Consider the following 21,005-nt stretch of genomic DNA (forward strand, 5'->3'; position numbering starts at 1 on the left):
AACACGATCCGAGACATCACGTACCCTTGCACCTGGGAGGCAACATACCAAACGTGAGTCTCTCACGCTCCCACAAAATCTCCTATCTGTGCCCCTGACTATCGAGTCCCCAATTACTAATGCTCTGCTCCTCTCCCCCCTTCCCTTCTGAACAACAGGGACAGACTCCGTGCCAGAGGCCCGTACCCCATGGCTTACCCCTGGTAAGTCCCCCCCCCCACAAGTATCCAAAGCGGTATACTTGTTTCTCAGGGGAACGACCGCAGGGGATCCCTGCACTGACTGTTTTTTCCCAGTCCCTCCTACAGTTACAATAACATTACAAACTGTTTATTTATAACAAGTATAAAAGATGAATATATAATGGAGTAATACTCTATCAGTCGACCTGTTCCCCAAACTCTGTCCAACCCTCCACCCAGACACTCAGAAGACAGACACATGGTAACGGGTCGGATAGGTTAATAAATAACAGGAGTTAAGAGGTATGAGAGATTTGAGAATCTTTGCTGCTGGGGTTCAGGTCTTTGTAAGCTGTGCTCCCTTCAGAATGTGAAGTGTCGTTTGGTTTGGGTCTTCATGGTGGACCACTCAGGCTGGGCTCTCAGGCTATGGAAACCCTTCTGGGCACACAATCTAACCTGTGTTGGGCTGAGCCTTACCCCCGGAAGTTGCACTTCAGGACTGCTCAGTTTCTGTGGCCGGCTTCAGCTGACGTACCAACAGCTTGTCTCAGATAAACAGAATATCAGAGCATCAATTATCGTGAGGCCTTTGAGTGGTCTGGTACCTTTAATGGGCGAGGAATCTGGAAAGTTCCCCTTCCCCTGCTCTGTCTTCAGGCCTTGAGCACTCACTTCCTGCTCTGTGTACCAGAAGGGAGTTCCATCTAAGATTTGAGAGAGAATGCCCCCTCTTCTGGGAGAGAGACTCTTAAGGATTCTGCTAAGTTCTGCAGGTTCCAAACAAAACTCTAAGCAAAAACAGAGAGACGGGGACCAGCAGGACGTTCCAGAATAATCCAGACCAATCTGCATTGAGAATCTGTTTAGCCCTGGGATTGCAATGGAGCTAATTGTTTGCGAGCCAAGTCTGTCAAGACATATCACCACTGATATCAGCAAATCCTGCGACTGCTTTTTAAAAATTAAAGCTGTAGGTTCCAGCAATGCCCCGGTGTAGGAATTATAACAGCCAAAAGAACAGGAATTAAAACGGAAACAAGACTCCAACAAGGATTCACAAGAGCGTTCCTTACAAGGGTGAGTTGTGAAAAAATTCCTTTTGCAATCTCTTTTTTTTCTTCTATTTTTTATGAATTTAGAGTACCCAATTATTTATTTCCAATTAAGGGGCAATTGAGCGTGGCCACTCCACCTAACCTGCACATCGTTGGGTTGTGGGGGTGAAACCCACGCAGACATGGGGAGAATGTGCAAACTCCATACGGACAGTGATCCAGAGCCTGGATTTGAACCCGGGTCTTCAGCACCGCAGTCCCAGTGCTAACCACTGCGCCGCTTGCTGCCCTTATTAGTTAATTCACTTGTGTTAGGAATTCGGATGTGAGCCGGAATTGACCACACACTCGTTCAGGATGTCGTAACAAAGGGGTGGCGCTGCCATACTGGTATTGGCACTGGACTAGTAATTCAGACACCCAGGGTAATGACTGGGGACCCGGATTCAAATCCAGACACTTCAGAGGGCGGAATTTGAATTCAATAAAAATCTGGAATTAAAAGTCAAATGATGACCATGAAACCATTGTTGAATGTCGTAAAAACCTATCTGGTTCACTAATGCCCTTTTGGGAAGGAAATCTGCCGCCCTTATCTGGTCCACAGCAATGTGGTTGACTCTTAGCATGCCATTGTCGAGGGTAATTAATAATAATAATCTTTGTCACAAGTAGGCTTACATTAACACTGCAATGAAGTTCCCATTAAAAGCCCCAAGTCGCCACATTCCGGCGCCTGTTCCGGTACACGAAGGGAGAATTCAGAATGTCCAAATTACCTAACTGCACGTCTTTTGGGACTTGTGGGAGGCAACCGGAGCACCCGGAGGAAACCCATGCAGACACGGGAAAAATGTGCCGGCTCCACACAGACAGCGACCCAAGCCGGAATCGAACCTAGGACCCTGGCGCTGTGAAGCAACAGTGCTAACCACTGTGATACAATTAGGGACTGTGATGTCCCCATTCCATCAAAGAATAGCGAAAAGAAAACCTGGGTCCAGAGCTCTGGAATTCCCTTCCTAACTCACTCACCTCCCACTTTCAAAGATGCTCCTTAAACCTCTTTGATCCCTGACCTAATATCTCCTTGTGTGTGGCTTGGTGCCAAAGTTTGTTGCTATGAGGCACCTTGGGCCATTTTAAGACGTTCTAGGTGCTACAGGAATGCGAGTTAACATTTTTGTGCTGGCTGGGGGTACAAAACTCTCAGACAGTCTCAGGTTTGATCCCGACCTCGACAGTAATCAGGCAGCGCTGGGAATGGGGTAGGGGTGCAGGTGGCGCAAAGGAATCATCTGGATGGTGCCAGTGTGTCCGATATGACAGGCAACAAATTTTATGGACAAAATACACTTTTCTGTGCATTAATTTCTAACTCCCAATGCAATCTAATCAAAGTACAATGACACATCATCATACAGCTTGGTTAAAAACAGCACACAATCCTTCTAGCACCTGTCGAACAGTAATTCACCAAATACTTTGCTAAATGGCAAAGTGGGGCAGATGTTAACTTCTCAGTGACAGCGAGCTGAGCTGGGAGCTTGTTTCCCATTCCTCATCATTCTTACTTCCATTCAGCTCATTCTGGGGGAGACATTAAACAGGGTTTCTGACTGGCTGTTGACCATCTCGCTCTCTTGTGCAAAACTAAGGTCTACCCAAGATCTATTTCAGTTGCTGTAATGTTGATCTGATCATTTATTTCACTCGCTCCAGCTGCAAACTTTTTTTCTTCCTGCCCTGTCTTGCCCAAAGCTATCATTGATTCATGATGTGGATTTTTTCATCTCTTGAAGCTTTTCTTTCACTGCCTCCTCTGGACATTTGGCTATTTTATTCTCAATCCGACCAACACCATCTCCACCTCTCCCCCTCTGCCCACCACTCCACTCTCGCTGCCCCCCAAGCAGTTATGTTCCCTTCACTTCTGGCCTGTTCAGACATGTACTGCTATGGGATACTATTGGCCTCCTTTCTCAGTGCCTTTGCACTGTTTTTCACCTCACGGCCTACGGTGACTTGCATGGCAACTGCAGAGTGCTTAATACAGGGAATCACACTCGCCTACGCTCACACACACATTCCTCCAGCAGGGTAGCAATCTAGCAGCTAGGACTCGAAGCTGAGTTCTCCGTCCTTTCCCCAGGCACAGAGGCTCACTTCAGATTACCCCCGGGCTGCCATCAGAAGAGGTCTGAAATTCAACCCCAATCCCTGCCTGGCTCGATTGCATGTTAACCCGTCCAGGCCGCCGCCGTGTAATTGGAGAGAAGCTGCCTTTCCATCTGGTCTTATTTGTTTCTTACCTCGGCTGCGTTGAGGATTCCAGTGGGCACAGATTCAACAAATTTACATTGTTGGAAGAGAAAGACCAGACAGAGAAATATTTCCCACAGTTGCTGGAACATGACTGTACAAAAGATAGTCAGTACTTTCCAAAACAAATTGGATTGGCTGATTCTCAAATTTACAGCCTTCAGAGTGGACACCAAGTTCTGGACTCCCGAGTTCTGGACTCCTTGATGTTGGATTTTATAGACAGGAGGCCAATTATTAACCGCATTTCCCAATCAGATTGAGCCACACTGCAGAGGGGCAATCAGGAGGAAATAATGTTCCTCAGTGAGGAAGGGTCTGTGGGGCCAAACTCCCATTTCTATCCTTCACACCCAAACCGCAGGTACCAATCTTTACTAGTCGTTCTCCCGTTTTGAAAAGACAATTCGCCCGTGTCATTGGGAAAGCTACACCTGTTTGGTCATCGTTTATCGAAACCTTGTAATGTACATGTTGAAAATCCTGTCAAAAGCCGTCACTGATTGAGGCAAAATTATGGTGAAAAATGGTACAGGATTACTTTGGTTATTCTCTACAACCCTCCCCACCCCCTCCTCAAATTGTGCAACCTCCCCCTAATTCTGACTCGAGCAGATCCTCCTTTACTCCTCCACATAGCATCACACATCAATAAATCACCCACAACCTTTCCCACTTCTACTAGGAATGTAAGGGATAGGAGCAGGAGTAGACCACTCGGCCCCTTGAGGCTGCTCCGACAATCAATACGACCATGACTGATCTTCAGCCTCGACTTCACTTTCCTGCCCACTCCCTCTCTCTCCCTTTATTCCCAAGTCACCGAAAGGATGCGTTTCTCATATACTCAGCGATGGAACATCCGGAACCTTCTCCAAAAAGTCATGAAGAATTTGCACCTCGTCTCAGTCCTAAATGATCAGCCCCTTATGCTGAGATTGTGCCCCTGTGATCCAGATTCCCCAGCCCAGTGAAACAACCTCTCAGTGTCCACCCTACAGGCACTTATCAGACTCACATACGTTTCAATTCTTCCAAATTCCAGAGAATATCAGCTCAATTTACACATCCGCTCATCATAGGACAACCCTCTCATCCCAGTAAACAAACTTGCAAATCTGGCCTTGCTTCCCCAGGGAATTGATTTCAGGAACAGTGTCCTGGGGGACACTGTCAGGGGAATGTTGCAGTCTTCTTCCCACACCGGGAAATGTCAAACAAATGCCGTGGGGGCCCTGCAAAAGAGCCCAAAAGTCCGTTCCAAGCGGGAGCTGCCGAATATGCGACCTAGCTCTGCATAGCCGCACCCGGAAGTCGCCATTCCCAGAACTGAACACAATATTCCAGCTGAGCCAAATCGCTGCTGTTAAGGTTTAACATAGTGTTCTTGCTTTTGTTCACTATGTCTCTATTAACAAAGCCAAGGATCCCTCAATCTTTTCAAATGGCTTTACCAACTTGTCCTGCCGCCTCCAAGGATTTGTGTAATCTACAATATATTACTTTATTATCTATAAAAGCAGACTGGCGTCTTGAAGTCTACATCGTTTGAATGATGTATGTACGGTACATCTCGAGGTTAGACAGAGATTAGTTTGACAGTCCTCTTTTGTAAAAGCTCCTTCTGCCAAATTAAGTATTCTAAAATACTGCACAGAGGTAGAAAATTCAAGAATGGAGACTAAAAGCTGGGCTTTGGAGGGAGGCAATTTAAAAAGGTGAGAGGCTGGGATATGGCAGCTCCTGAGTGAAGTGGGGAGGGGTGAGAATTGGGGGGTGGGCAACGCCAGTGGAATCAATACGCTACAGTTGAAAGTTCAAACATCGGAAGAAGGCAAAACAAAACCAGTCCTTTTACATTCCCGACATATGGCAACAGCAACAGGAAGATGTCATTTGGTCCCTTGAGAGATTCAATTAGGGCCCAACCCCATGTTTGGTTTTCTGACGGCTGTGCTGACTTGCCATTGTCACTGCGGAACCCACCACGGGGGGATTCGCCCTCGGTGAGACCAGAATATCCTACTGACGTGACGAGCCGGAGAATCCCGCCCTAGCTTATAGGGATTAGGAGCAGGAGTTGGCCATTTGGTCCCTGGAAACTGCTCCAACATCCTGGCCAGTCAGATTGTTACCTCAGTCCTGCCTACTCTCGATAACCTTTCACCCCATTGCTGATCAAGAATCTATCCATCTCTCCCTGACAAATATCACAGACTCTGCTTCCACTGAAGGAGAGAATTCAAGAGACTCGCCACCCTCTGAGAGAAAGAAATTCTTCTCAGCACCATCGTAAACGGCCAGCCCCTTAAACAGTGACCCCTTGGTTCAACATCCTCCATACGTGGAGACACCATTTCCACATCCACCCCTGTTAAGACCCTCAGGATCTTGTTTCAATCAAGTTACTCTTACTCTTCTGAACCCCAGCAGATCCAAACCTCATCTCTCATAAGACAACTGCCCATTCCAGTTATGCATGGTTGGTCGGCTTCTTAACCCCATTTACTGGCCATGGGTAGAATGATAGAATCTTCCAGCACTAGAGGCCATTCAGCTGTCACCCAACAAACCAGGTCACCCTTTCAGGTGGTGCGTTCCAGATCTGAACAAATCTCAGCGTGAGAAAAACCTCGGGCGGTATTCTCCGTTTCAGACAAAGTGCTGACGCCGGGACAAAATTGGTGGATTTGTACGACAACAAAATTGGCACCGGTTCCGGAGATATCCAACAACCGTTAATGGGCGAGCACGGCTCCACGTGGAACATGAGCAATTCCAATGAAAAACCCTGTCCGATTCACCGGGGTCGGGATTGACACTCGAGAGGTCGATAAGCTGAAGCCGCATATTATCATTCCACTCCTCACAGACAATCATTTCAGCCAACACGATGGCAGCATGGAATGAAATGAAAATCGCTTATTGTCACAAGTAGGCTTCAAATGAAGTTACTGTGAAAAGCCCCTAGTCGCCACATTCTGGCGCCTGTTCCGGGAGGCTGGTACGGGAATTGAACCCGCGCTGCTGGCCTGCCATGGTCTGCTTTAATAGCCAGCTATTCAGCCGCGTGCTAAACCAGCCCCTCTGCTGAACCAGCATGGGGAGCGCCACCCCAGTTTGCTGCCAACCCATAGAACATAGAACATTACAGCGCAGTACAGGCCCTTCGGTCCTCGATGTTGCGCCTACCTGTAAAACCATTCGAATGCCCATCTACACTATTCCCTTATTGTCCATATGTCTATCCAATGACCATTTGAATGCCCTTAGTGTTGGCGAGTCCACTACTGTTGCAGGCAGGGCATTCCACGCCCTTACTATCTGAGTAAAGAACCTACCTCTGACATCTGTCTTATATCTATCTCCCCTCAATTTAAAGCTATGTCCCCTCGTGCTAGACATCACCATCCGAGGAAAAGGTCTCTCACTGTCCACCCTATCCAATCCTCTGCCTCAATTAAGTCACCTCTTAACCTTCTCTCTAACGAAAACAGCCTCAAGTCCCTCAGCCTTTCCTCATAAGATCTTCCCTCCATACCAAGCAACATTCTGGTAAGTCTCCTCTGCACCCTTTCCAATGCTTCCACATCCTTCCTATAATGCGGCGACCAGAATTGCACGCAATACTCCAAATGCGGCCGCACCAGAGTGTTGTATAGCTGCAACATGACCTCATGGCTCCTAAACTCAATCCCTCCACCAATAAAAGCTAACACACCGTACGCCTTCTTAACAACCCTCTCAACCTAGGTGGAAACTTTCAGGGATCTATGTACATGGACACTGAGATCTCTCTGCTCATCCACACTGCCAAGAATCTCACCATTAGCCCAGTACTCCGTCTTCCTGTTATTCCTTCCAAAATGAATCACCTCACACTTTTCTGCATTAAACCCCATTTGCCACTTCTCAGCCCAGCGCTGCAGCTTATCTATGTCCCTCTGTAACTTGTAACATCCTTCCGCACTGTCCACAACTCCACCGAATTTAGTGTCATCTGCAAATTTACTCACCCATCCTTCTACGCCCTCCTCCAGGTCATTTATAAAAATGACAAACAGCATTGGCCCCAAAATAGATCCTTGTGGTACACCACTAGGAACTGGACTCCAGTCTGAACATTTCCCATCAACCACCACCCTTTGCCTTCTTCCAGCTAGCCAATTTCTGATCCAAACTGCTAAATCACCCTGAATCCCATGCCTCCGTACTTTCTGCAGTAGCCCACCGTGGGGAACCTTATCAAACGCTTTACTGAAATCCATATACACCACATCAACTGCTTTACCCTCATCCACCTGTTTGGTCACCTTCTCAAAGAACTCAATAGTGAGGCACGACCTACCCTTCACAAAACCGTGTTGACTATCTCTAATCAAATTATTCCTTTCCAGATGATTATACATCCTATCTCTTATAAACCTTTCCTAGATGTTTCCCATAACAGAAGTAAGGCTCACTGGTCTATAGTTACCGGGGTTATCTCTACTCCCCTTCTTGAACAAGGGGACAACATTTGCTATCCTCCAGTCTTCTGGCACTATTCCTGTAGACAAAGATGACTTAAATATCAAGGCCAAAGGCTCAGCAATCTCCTCCCTAGCTTCCCAGAGAATCCTAGTATAAATCCCATCCGGCCCAGGTGACTTATCTATTTTCACACTTTCCAGAATTGCTAACACCTCCTCCTTATTAACCTCAAGCCCTTCTAGTCTAGTAGCCTAAATCTCAGTATTCTCCTCGACAACATTGTCTTTTTCCTGTGTGAATACTGACGAAAAATATTCATTTAGCACCTCTCCTATCTCCTTGGACTCCAAGCACAACTTCCCACTACTGTCCTTGACTGGCCCTACTCTTACCCTAGTCTCACGCTGAGATTTGTTCAGAATATGTCATTCTTTTATTCCTGACATATCTATAGAAAGCTTTAGGGTTATCCTTGATCCTACCTGCCAAAGACTTCTCATGTCCCCTCCTGGCTCTTCTTAGCTCTCTCTTTAGGTCCTTCCTAGCTAACCTGTAACTCTCGAGCGCCCTAACTGAACCTTCATGTCTCATCTTTACATAAGCCTCCTTCTTCCTCTTGAGAAGTGTTTTCACTGCTTTAGTAAACCACTTGCTCGACCACTTCCTCCCTGCCTGACAGGTATATACTTATCAAGGACACGCAGTAGCTGTTCCTTGAACAAGCTCCACATTTCCATTGTGCCCATCCCCTGCAGTTTTCCTCTCCATCCGATGTATCCTAAGTCTTGCCTCATCGCATCATAATTGCCTTTCCCCCAGACATAACTCTTGCCTTGCGGTATATACCTAACCCTTTCCATCACTAAAGTAAACGTAATCGAATTGTGGTCACTATCACCAAAGTGCTCACCTACCTCAAATCTAACACCTGTCCTGGTTCATTACCCAGTACCAAATCCAATATGGCCTCGCCTCTCGTTGGCCTATCTACATACTGTGTCAGGAAACCCTCCTGCACACATTGGACAAAAACAGACCCATCTAATGTACTCGAACTATAGCGTTTCCAGTCAATATTTGGAAAGTTAAAGTCCCCCATAACAACTACCCTGTTGCTTTCGCTCCTATCCAGAATCATCTTTGCAATCCTCTCCTCTACATATCTGGAACTTTTCGGAGACCTATAGAAAACCCCTAACAGGGTGACCTCTCCTTTCCTGTTTCTCACCTCAGCCCATACTACCTCAGTAGACGAGTCCTCATCAAACGTCCTTTCTGCCACCGTAATACTGTCCTTGACTAACAATGCCACCCCTCCCCCTCTTTTACCACCTTCCCTGAGCTTACTGAAATATCTAAATCCTGGCACCTGCAACAACCATTCTTGTCCCTGCTCTATCCATGTCTCCGAAATGGCCAGAACATCGAAGTCCCAGGTACTGAACCATGCAGCAAGTTCACCCACCTTATTCCGGATGCTCCTGGCATTGAAGAAGACACACTTTAAACCACCTTCCTGCCTGCCGGTACACTCCTGCAACTTTGAAACCCTACTCATGACCTCACTACTCTCAACCTCCTGTATACTGGAGCTACAATTCACGTTCCCAAGCCCCTGCTGAACTAGTTTAAACCCTCCCGAAGAGCATTAGCAAATTTCCGCCCCAGAATATTGGTACCCCTCTGGTCCAGGTGCAGACCATCCCGTTTGTAGAGGTCCCACCGACCTCAGAATGAGCCTCAATTATCCAGAAATCTGAAACCCTCCTGCACCATCCCTGTAGCCACGTGTTCAACTCCTCTCTCTCCCTATTCCTCGTCTCGCTATCACGTGGCACGGGTAACAACCCAGAGATAATAACTCTGTTTGTCCTAGATCTAAGTTTCCACCCTAGCTCCCTGAATTCCTGCCTTACATCCCCATTCCTTTTCCTACCTATGTCGTTGGTACCTATGTGGATCACGACTTGGAGCTGCTCCCCCTCCCCCTTAAGGATCCCGAAAACACAATCCGAGACATCACGCACCCTGGCACCTGGGAGACAAAACACCAACCGTGAGTCTCTCTCGTTCCCACAGAATCTCCTATCTATCCCCCTAACTATGGAGTCTCCAATGACTAATACCCTACCCCTCTCCCCCCTTCCCTTCTGAGCAACAGGGACAGACTCTGTGCCAGAGACCTGTACCCCATGGCTTAACCCTGGTAAGTCCGTCCCCGTCCCCCCCCCCAACAGTATCCAAAGCTATATACTTGTTACTCAGGGGAACGGCTACTGGGGATCCCTGTAATGACTGCTTCCTCCCAGCCCCTCTCACCGTCACCCATCTATCTTTATTCTTCAGAGTAACTACACCCCTGAAGCTTCTATCTATGACCAACTCTGCCTCCCGAATGATCCGAAGTTCATCCAACCCCAGCTCCTGTTCCCTAACGCGGTTTCTGAGGAGCTGGAGATGGGTGCACTTCCCACAGATGAGCCCGTAGTGAGGCGGGTATGAATCACGGAGGGGTTGAGGGGGGGGGGGGGGGGGGAAAGAGGGGGGTTGGACATTACAGGGAAAGTGTTCAAGGTAGGGATGGAGTGGAGGGGGACGGGGTTGGAACGGGGTGCCCATGCCGCTGGCCAGGCCCCCTAGTTGGTGAACCTGGAGGCGATTAGAGAGTCCTGTGCACGTCGGCCCTGGTGCACATGTTGTGTATCCTCCTGTGCCTGCCCGGACCCCATGTCCTGCTCATTCTTACCATCCCCCGCATCCTCGTCGGACGAGCCCCTGCGTTCATCCTCCTCCTCCAGCACGTCGTCCCTCTGCTGTGCGATGTTATGGAGGATGCATCAGCAGGCAACCATGATGTGGGTGGCTCTCCGAGCACTATACTGGAGGGCCCCTCCAGAGCGGTCCAGGCACCTGAACTTTATCTTCAGAATGATGAAGCACCGCTCGATCAGGCTGCTGATCGGGTGTTGTTTTAGTGAGTTTCCGCGTCGGTCTGCGGCCTCTGTATGTGTGTCATCAGCCGCGACCGCAGCAGATAATCCGTCGTCCAGGAGCCAACCCCTCACAGGTGCGCCTCAAAGAGGTCAGAAACCATCGAGTGTGCCAGGACAAAGGCGTCGTGCATACTGCCCAGGTATTGGGCGCTGATGTGCATAATGTGCATGTCATGGTCACACACCAGTTGCACGTTTATCGAGTGTAACCCCTTTCAGTTTGTGAAGACCGGACCATCATGGGCCGGTGCTTGTAGAGCGACATGCATCCAAACATTGATCATCCCCTGGACCCGATGAATCTCGCTAATGATGGCGAACCCCGCTGCTGGGGATCCTGATGGGCTCGGTCCATATTGAATTTGATATATTGTGCCGAGCGGGCATACAGTGCCTCCATGAAGGCGAAGATGCACCTGTGCACCAAGGTCTGTGAGATTCCGGACAGGACATGAAAAAGCCGTGGGGAAAATTGATGCACAGAGAGATCTGGGTGTTCAGGTCCATTGTACCCTGAAGGTGGCTGCGCAGGTCGATAGAGTGGTCAAGATGACATACGGCATGCTTTCCTTCATCGGAAGGGGTATTGAGTACAAGAGTTGGCAGGTCATGTTACAGTTGAATAAGACTTTGGTTTGTCCACATTTGGAATACTGCGTACAGTTCTGGTCGCCACATTGCCAAAAGGATGTGGGTGCTTTGCAGAAGGTGCAGAGGAGGTTCACCAGGATGTTGCCTGGTATGGAGGGCGCTAGCTATGAAGAAAGGTTGAGTAGATTAGGATTATTTTCATTAGAAAGACGGAGGTTGAGGGGAGACCTCATTGAGGTTTACAAAATTATGAGAGGTATAGACAGGGTGGATAGCAAGAAGTTTTTTCCCAGAGAGGGGGACTCAATTACTAGGGGTCACGAGTTCAAGGTGAGAGGGGAAAAGTTTAAGGGAGATATGCGTGGAACGTTCTTTATGCAGAGGGTGGTGGGTGCCTGGAACGCATTGCCGGCGGAGGTGGTAGAGGTCGGCACGATAGCGTCATTTAAGATGTATCTAGACAGATACATGAATGGGCAGCGAGCAGAGGGATACAGATCCTTAGAAAATAGGCAACAGTTTAGAAAGAGGATCTGGATCGGCTTGGAGGGCCGAAGGGCCTGTTCCTGTGCTGCAATTTTTCTTTGTTCTTTGTCTCCACTTGGTGCCTAGAAGGACCCCGTGGCGCAAACATTCAGGGCGCTGGTCACCTTATCGGCCACCAGGAGTGGGTGATCTCCCCCATTCCCCGCGGTGCCTGGTGTGCCTTCATCTGGCAGATATGTCACACTGTCCCCCTGCTCAGCCAGAGTCTTCGACGGCATGCTCAGTCCGGCTGGTCCTTGAATGACAGGCGGTACACACAAGGCCTCATACGGTGCTTCTTTGGTACCTCCTCCTCAGCCTGTTGGGCAGCCAGTTATCCATCCTCACTGGCTGTTTCCTGTTCCTCTGAGGCGTACAGCTTCAGTGCATCCCCCAGACCTGCAGCGACTAGGATGAAGGCCAGCATTCCTGGTTGGATTCCGATTACCATTGCCTGCAGGGGATGAAAGGTTGAGACGTTAGCATGGTGTGTACCCCCGTGCCCAACCAAGTCCAACGGGCTACACAGTGGCCCCGGTCCACTCCTCCTCCATCCTCGTTCCCCGGCTCTGCCCTCCACACCTCTGGTCCCGTCGGTGTCCGGCATTGTGGGGACCTCTGGCCTTGGTGCCCATAACTGCTGCCATGGATACCGTTGGCTGGTGCTACCCATGCCAGCGGTATGCTCTGTGGTCCCCATCCAGCGCCCTCCTGCAGGGGCTGCGCTGGTGGGTGGCAGCCAGTTGTGTGTTGGGGTGGCGCGTTGGGGTGGAAGGTGCGGTGTGCAGGGTTGCAGGGGCGGAGGGTGGGGTGCGGGGTTGGCGTTGTGGAGGGTTAGGGGTGGAATGAAGGGTTGTGGGACCCATACGGCCGGTGTCACTCTGCACAACAACTGGCCACAGTGGGTGGTCATTGCGGGGCGCAGCAAGCTGGTTGCCTCGCAGGCTGCGGCAATTGCGGTCCGTGCCTGGACACCGCGGTCCAATGGGGGGGTCACCCCGACCCCACGCCCCATTCCCTGGTCACCCCCTGCTGCACTCCACCAGGCCTGGCGGAGGCCCCTCCTACCTCACCCCACACCAGCCCTGCCAGTGGCATTTCCAGCAGCCAACGGTCATACTTCTGTGTGTCCTACCTCCTCTCCCTTATCAGCCACGGCGACTATTTCCCAATGTCTGAAACCACACGTGAAACTCGCCATCGGAAATTCCTCCTGCCGGAGAATCGCGGAGGCCCCGGAGAATACCGACTCAGGCCCGTTAATGATAAGCGGGCACCGTTTACTGTACCAGCGGAATAGGACGCATTGAGGCCGCTGTCGAGGCATCGGACCATGGCATTCTGGCGGGCACCCGGCTCTGGCCACGCTTTTGGCCTCACGGCCGATTCTCCGTCCAATCGACGGTCGACGGAGAATCCCACCCTATGGACTCTATGAGGGTGAACAGTGAGTGTGAACAGACAATTACTGTGAACAATGACGATGAACAGATCGTCAATGAGTGAGGCCAGTGATTATGAGCAGTGATTGTGAACAGGCAGACCGTGAGTGTGCACAATTATTATGAACAGGCAGACAGTGTGAACCATGAGTGTGAACAGTGATGGCGAACAGACAGTGAGTGTGATCAGATGGCCAATGAGTTTGGCAATGATTTTGAACAGTGAGTGTGAACTGACAGACAGTGAGTGTGCACCATGATTGTGAACAGGCAGGCAATGTGATTAATGAGTCTGAACAGTGAGTGCAAACAGTGATGGTGAACAGAAAGACTGAACATGAAAGAACAGTCAGTGTCAACAGTGAATGTGAACAGTGGGTGTGAACATGTTGAGTGTAAATGTATAGATAGTGTTGCGTGCTTGTGAACAGTCAGTGAGTGAGGGTAAACAGTGACTGTAAACAGACCAATTATAAATGAACAATCTGTGTGAGCAATGATTGTGAAGAGACAGTGAACGTGAACACGCAGTAAATGTGAAGACTGACCGCAAATGTAGTCAGACGGTGAGAGTGAAGACAGGCATTGAGTGTGAACAGTGATTGTGTACAGACAGTGAAAATGGACAGTCAGTTTGAGCAGTAATTATGAACAGTGAGTGTGAACAGTGATTGTGATTAGAATGACTGTAAATTGACAGGCAGTGTGAATAGTAGAGTGTAAATGGACAGTCAGTGTGTTTGGTGATTGTGAACAGGCTGGGTGTAAATGGATAGTCAGTGTGAACAGTGATTGTGAACAGAGAGTGAGCGTGAAGAGACTGGAGAGTAAATGGATAATTAGCGTGAACAGTCAGTGGGAACAGACAGTGAGTGTGAGATTGTAAATAGTGTGAAGCGATAGTGAACAGGCTGAGGGCAAATGGTCAGCTGTTATGAAGTGATTGTGAACAGACAGATTGCATAAACAGTGATTTTGAATATGTAGAGTGTAAATGGATAATCAGCGTGAACAGGGATTGTGAACTGTCAGTGAGTGTGAAAAGACAGCCAGTGCGAACAGTATTCGTGAAAATGGACACCCCATGTGAAGATTGATTGTGAACATCAAGTGTAAATGGGCAGTGTGAACAGGGATTGTGAACAGATGGTGAGTTTGAACAATGATTGTGAACAGGCAGTGAATGTGAACAGTGGTTGTGAACAGAATGAGTGCAAATGGACAGTCAGTGAAGAGTGATTGTGCACAGACTGAGGGTGCGATTTTTTGTCCGTGCCCCCCCCCCCCCCCCAACGACCAGAAATTCCCACTTGAGGTCAAAGGATCTTTACATGGTCCCCATCCCGTTGTGGCGATCTCGCGGCTGGCACAGCCGAAAAATCCAGCTCTGAGTGTAAATGGGCAGTCTGTGTGATCAGTGAATGTGAACAAAGAGGCAATGAGTGGTAACAGGGGTTGTCAACAGACTGTGTACATCTATAGTGAGTGTGAAGTGATTGTGAATAGACAGGCAGTAATCATGAACAGTGATTGTAAATGGACAGTCAGTGTGAACAGACAGTGAGTGTAACTGACTCATTGCAAATGGACTGTTGGTGCAATGATTGCGAACAGACAGTGATTGTGAACAGTGTTTGTGACAGACTGAATGTAAACATAAAGTCAGCATAAACAAAGTTTGTGAACAGTCAGTGAGTATGAACAGTGAGTGTGAACATACAGGAAGTGTGAACAGTGTGTATAGTAATTGTGAACAGTGAGTATGAACATGCAGGGAGTGTGAACAGACAGTGTGTATAGTAATTGTGAACAGACAGTAAGTGTGAACATGCAGTGAGTGTTAACATGCAATGAGTATAAACAGACAGACATTAAAGTGGACAGTGAGTATGAAGAGACAATGTGTGTAAACAGTGATTATGAACAGTGACTGTAAATGGACTGTCAGTGTGAACAAAGATTATGAAGAGGCTGAGTGTAAATGGACAGTCAGTGTGAACAGTGAATGTGTAGAATCCCAAGTTTCTTTACCCGTCAGTCTGGCCTCAATAAAAGTCGAGATGGATTTGCAGGTACAGCATTAGTTACTTTATTTAGCTTGCAAGCTTGATTCATTTCACAGAAACGTAGGAGACATCCAGTCTCCTACATCCCAGAAAGCGAATGAACAAAGAGACAAAGGGATCTCTGCAAATCAATTCAAATGGTATCAAGTTTCACATACTCGACGGACATAGGTCAGCCTATGTCCCTCCTGACCTGTTCGATCTATTCTGATTGGCTCACTTCCAATCCCTTTCTCTGGCCCCTATCAATGAAGCATCACTCTCATAGACACACCTCTTCCTGCTTTTTCCATGCGGTCTCAAATTCCTTTGTCCCTAACTGCAAGAATCAAAGTGGCTTATTTCTACATTACATTAACTAGTAACTCTAAAGTAACTATTTTATATCACATTCGTCATTCCCTCCTTTTATCATTCCATGATAACCGAACTATCCAATCTATAGCTACGGTTCCTCATCTAAAAAGATCCGTCGCTGCATTTCCAATTCCTGTCTTAGCCCCCCTTCATCTGCCTCACCCTCATGGATTTTAACAGTTAAATTTTTTTTCTCGGTGATTGGGGCGGTGATCTGATCTAGTGCACCCCGCATTCTACCCATCACACATTTAAGGATGGCCAGGCCCACAAAGATGCAGCCGATAGCTACCACTAGATACATGGCCATATTTATCAACCAGTCCTTCCATCCTCCAGATCCCCAGTTACCCCAAGAGTCAGGATCCTGCATCCCGTCCAAGTGATCCCGTATGCGATCCATAAATTTAGTAATGTTAGCGGTCAAGTCCTGAACACCCATGATCCACTTGCCCTGTACTATGGCGCATACCCCACCCTCACGGGCCAGAAGATAGTCAAGAGCATACCGGTTCTGCATTGCAAACAACCGTAGCTGAGACAACTCCTTAGTTATTGCCCCGAGGGCTCCCAAGGTTTCATTTCCCAAGATGGTAAGGCCGCAAATAAAATAATTCCGATCACTAACAGCCAAGGAACCCCCCACACTTCCCAGTGTCAATACGCTCAGAATGCCCCACCCGGCTGAGTGGCCCCGGTTGGTTGCGAGAACCTGAGGTTTTTTTCCAGTTCTCGCAAAATTCAGCAGAGACTGCCCGGCGTGCTAACTGATTATGCAGGTTCCACGCCGAAGGGCAGGGGACTGTGGTAGGGACTAGAGTCCCTATAGCAATTCGGCGGGGAAATGGGGTGACAAAACGTTGGTCGCCGTACCATTAAATAAAAAGTAGTATCCTTGTTCCGTGTGGAGACTAGCATCACAATCAGCATATCGGTTGCGTAAGGACCTCCCAGTAGCCCAGTTTATCCAATTTTGAAATGCCCATTCGGGCCGCCCAGCAATGCAGAAAGCCCTATTCCCAACAGTGATATGAGAGACATTCGCCCAGCCACAAAGGAGCTGGAGGCCAGCGTTCAATGGAACGCAAGTGATGTTGTAACAAACGCATTGGCCAGACGCCTGGGTGATATGGCACCTCCTGTCCGTACAGGTGGGAAACAGACATGTTATATTTGTGTCCACCTCTACCAGCAAACAGCCGTACCCTTCATTGCTGAAGCAATTCTCGTACGACCGGGAATCCCTATTGGGAGTGAAGTGGCTAGGTATGTACGCCCTCCACCGTCGCAGCCTATCGTACTGTGAATGGGAATTATCCCGAGGGAGGGGAAGGCAAATAGCCGGTGGTGCTGAATCCGGATCGTAAGGAAGAGTGACGTGCTCGGGCAATGGCTCGGAACGCTGACAATGAACCACCGTTTGGGGAGTGCCCCAAAGCGGTGAAACAGAAAATAACCTAGACACCGCTGTGGGGTTTGGGTAGCAGACAACCCGTCCCTGGCCATACAGACGGTGTAAATCTGGTAGAAGAGATTCATACTACCCGGGTTTTCCTCAGTTTGGCCTTTAATTAACTTAAGTGCATCTCCCGGTAACCAACGTTCTAGCTGTACTTCCCTTCTCACACGCCCCGTCCTCTCTCTAGTCCCTTTCTCTTTCTCATGGTCTCTTCCTACACTCTTCTGACAGCCTGATGTTACCTTTATTGTACCACTTTTAACACATCCAAAATCAAATTTACATGTATTCCAAAAACAAGGCAATGTCCATATAATGTTCCCTTCCCATCGCCGGGACCGGTGCAGCTGCTTCATGACTCCCGCATTCTCCTTAACTTTGATGACCTTCCATGAGTCGATACCATGTCCTCGTATATGGGGGCAGCGAAGAACATCACCTTTGCATAGGTGATGTATCCTTGTAGATTGGTTGGGGCTACACAGATACATAATATTCCCCTTTTCCATGTCCATCGCCAATAACACGCCAAGCGAAGTGAGGCCAAATATCAGACAGACGATGCGTAGCCACTCCATCATGCTCCACACCTGTAAAATAGCACTGGAGAAGGGAGGCAGGTTAGTATCCGACCTTTTACAGTAGTGGAGATGGACTCAATTTACAGTGATGTAGGTGGACCCAAGCACTTCGCCCCTCCACTTTAACTGCTGTGGGGGTGGTAAGGAGAACTTGGAAGGGCCCGTCCCATCGCGGCTCCGACCCCTTCCTAGTCCAATTTTTGACCATGACATAACTACCGGGCTGGACTGAAAGTGAGCTAGGTACTGGGGCAATGGCTGGTGAGCCGCACGGACTGGGCCATGGAGTTCCTTGAGCACTTGCGTAAAGGCTAGAACATAGGTGGTCATTTCTTCAGTCATCTGATGAAACTGAACCCGTCTGGGAACCTGCAGGCTCCAAGGAATTCTAAGAGGCCTGCCATAAAGAATCTCGGCGGGAGAGAGCCGGGCTGGTCCCGCAGGTGTAACCCGCAGCTGGAAGAGGGCAACGGGGAGCAACTTAAGCCATGTCAGTCCCGTGTCTGCTCTTAATTTAGCCAATTTAGTTTTGAGGGTCTGATTGTGTCTCTCAACCACCCCGGCTGCCTGCGGTCTGTAAGCACAGTGTAACTGCTGGCGTATGCCCAACTGGGAGCAAAACTCCTTGTTAATTTGTCCAATAAAATGAGGCCCATTATCAGAACTTAACTGAGCTGGTATACCGTACCGGGGAATGATTTCCCTCATCAAGACTTTAACCACAGTAACAGCTTTACTATAGATAGTCGGATACGCCTCAACCCATCTGCTGAACACATCCACAATGACCAAAACATATTTATAACATTGACACCTTTCCAACTCAATGTAATCCATTTGGAGCATCTCAAAGGGACCACTGGGCAACGGGGTTTGCCCCTTCCCACAAGGGATACCTTTTCCGGTGTTATATTGCTGACAAATCAAACACCGATTACTGATACTTTGGGCCAACCCCTGCATTTTAGGGTGCCACCAAGTGTCCAGCAACAAATCACTAGTCCCTCGAGCCCCACAATGAGTTGCAAAGTGTACACATTCGATGACCCATAAAGCCAGTACATCAGACATACAAGTCTGATGTGCAGGCGTGGTCCATAAAGAGGAAACAGAATCATATGTACAACCTAACCGTTTCCACATTTGTTTATCACTCTCAGGAGCGTCCTCCTGTAACCTTATGACGTCTGGCATTGGCTTGTCAGAAGCAGACACATTCATAGTAGATCGTTTAGTCTGACTTAACATTTTAGGCACCATCACTTGCTGAATTTGTGCGGCTGTGCGCGCTGCACAATCTGCTCGTTCATTACCAACGTCAACTGGGGTTGTACCATTCGTGTGGGCAGCGCATTTAATAACGGAAATCTGCGCTGGCAGAAGGAGGGCCTGCAGTAGGTCATTAACTAAACCCCGGTGGGATATTTGACCACACATAATCATGTCAGGTTGTTCTGACGAAATGTCACTCAAATCGCCCCTTATTGTGGTAGTTTCCTGAATCAAGGCTAAACAGTCGTGGCCAGGTGCGTCTTCATGGACAGGGGGACCACTAAGAAAACAGGCTGGATTGATAGTGGTACAGTATTTAAATGTCAGACGTGGATTGTTCAAAAGGTATATCTCATACCTATTCTGACGAGCTGCGGTAAGATGCTGACCATTCGCCCCATATCCCTGGCATGGTACTGGTCATGGACCTGACGTGTAATATGAGGGCTTACCGAAGCTGACTGTGGCCATAAATGTGGTGATATTGTAACAAAATCGGCTGTACCTTCTTTTCCCGTGACTGTGGCTGTAACCTTGACTGGCCATTCGGTCTCAAGTAATGGCCGGTATTTGTCCTCCAACTCCCTGTTTCGTCCAGTTCTGTCATAGGCCAGGGTAACGTGATGCAGTGACTGTTCAATGTCTAACGTCCACCACTGGGGGGTGATAGAAATATAGCACTGTTGTCTCATCCTCCTCTTCGCTGATCCACCCACCCAAAGTCACTATATTGGAGCTCCTGCTGGTAAACTACCATTTCTGCCGCTTGTTGGGATCGCAGATCATCCTTTTTCATTACATACTCAGTCTTAACCTTTGTAACTGAGCCTCCTTCTTGGCCTACACCCTCCTTCCAGTAAAATCTGACTGCCCTTGCCATCTGGGAAGGGTCGTTCTCTGTCCAATTCATGTTATTACATTTCACAGCAGTAACCACAGAAGGTGGTAGGCAATGCATTAACATAGCACAGTATTGAGGGGAATTCTGACCATTTTGATACAGCAAATCGCCTGACTGCCCCCGGTAGATTTCATTAAAACGCCCCAGACATTCCTATGGCTCGTCAATCTTCCTAGGTTTTAGGTCTAAGATAACAGAAAGATTTATGGGCCTTTGAAATGTGCTATTCAACGCATTCAAGATCTGTGTCCTTCTTTTCTCTATTTGCTCTCTTTTCTTTTAAAACTTAAAAATGTTTGAAAATTCAAATTGAATTACTGCAACTTGCAAGCTTAGCTCTGATCTCAACTCAGAACTAAATTTACAATTTGCTTAACACAAACTTGTATAACATTTACAACTTAATTATTTCTTTATCTTAACAATTTTTCTTTTAACAAGTTTTTTTCTGTTACATACACATAAGTATTAGCAAAATCAACTATCATAAGTATTAGCAAAATCAATTATCATCTCCAGATTGACACTTTTTAAAATGGTGTCCATGATCTTCTTTAAGTTTCTATTAATCTCCAGATAAAATGAGATAAACCTTATTTCAAGTAAGTAAAATTTAAGATTCTGGCAATTTCAATCAATTGCTTTCGAAAATAATAACTTTTATCAAAGAGGTGGAGAAACCCACTGGTTTCCTTCAATTAATTCAAAACGTAACTTTGCTGGTGTTCACTGACTCAAAGGAAAGGTATCCGATTACACTGCAGACTGGTGCTGTTATCTCAA

The 21,005-nt window shown here is 48.0% G+C and overlaps 1 long non-coding RNA gene across 2 annotated transcripts in view; it reads left to right on the forward strand.

Moving 5' to 3' along the window:
* LOC140390372 (uncharacterized) overlaps positions 1-21,005 on the forward strand; it is a 69,780-nt gene that overhangs the window by 9,045 nt on the left and 39,730 nt on the right. For both annotated transcript variants that reach the window (XR_011934625.1, XR_011934626.1), the window contains exon 2: positions 1,154-1,262. This is a non-coding gene — a long non-coding RNA (uncharacterized lncRNA). The remainder of the gene's footprint in view (positions 1-1,153; positions 1,263-21,005) is intronic.

Source organism: Scyliorhinus torazame, chromosome 14, assembly GCF_047496885.1.
Source record: "Scyliorhinus torazame isolate Kashiwa2021f chromosome 14, sScyTor2.1, whole genome shotgun sequence".
NCBI lineage: Eukaryota > Metazoa > Chordata > Chondrichthyes > Carcharhiniformes > Scyliorhinidae > Scyliorhinus > Scyliorhinus torazame.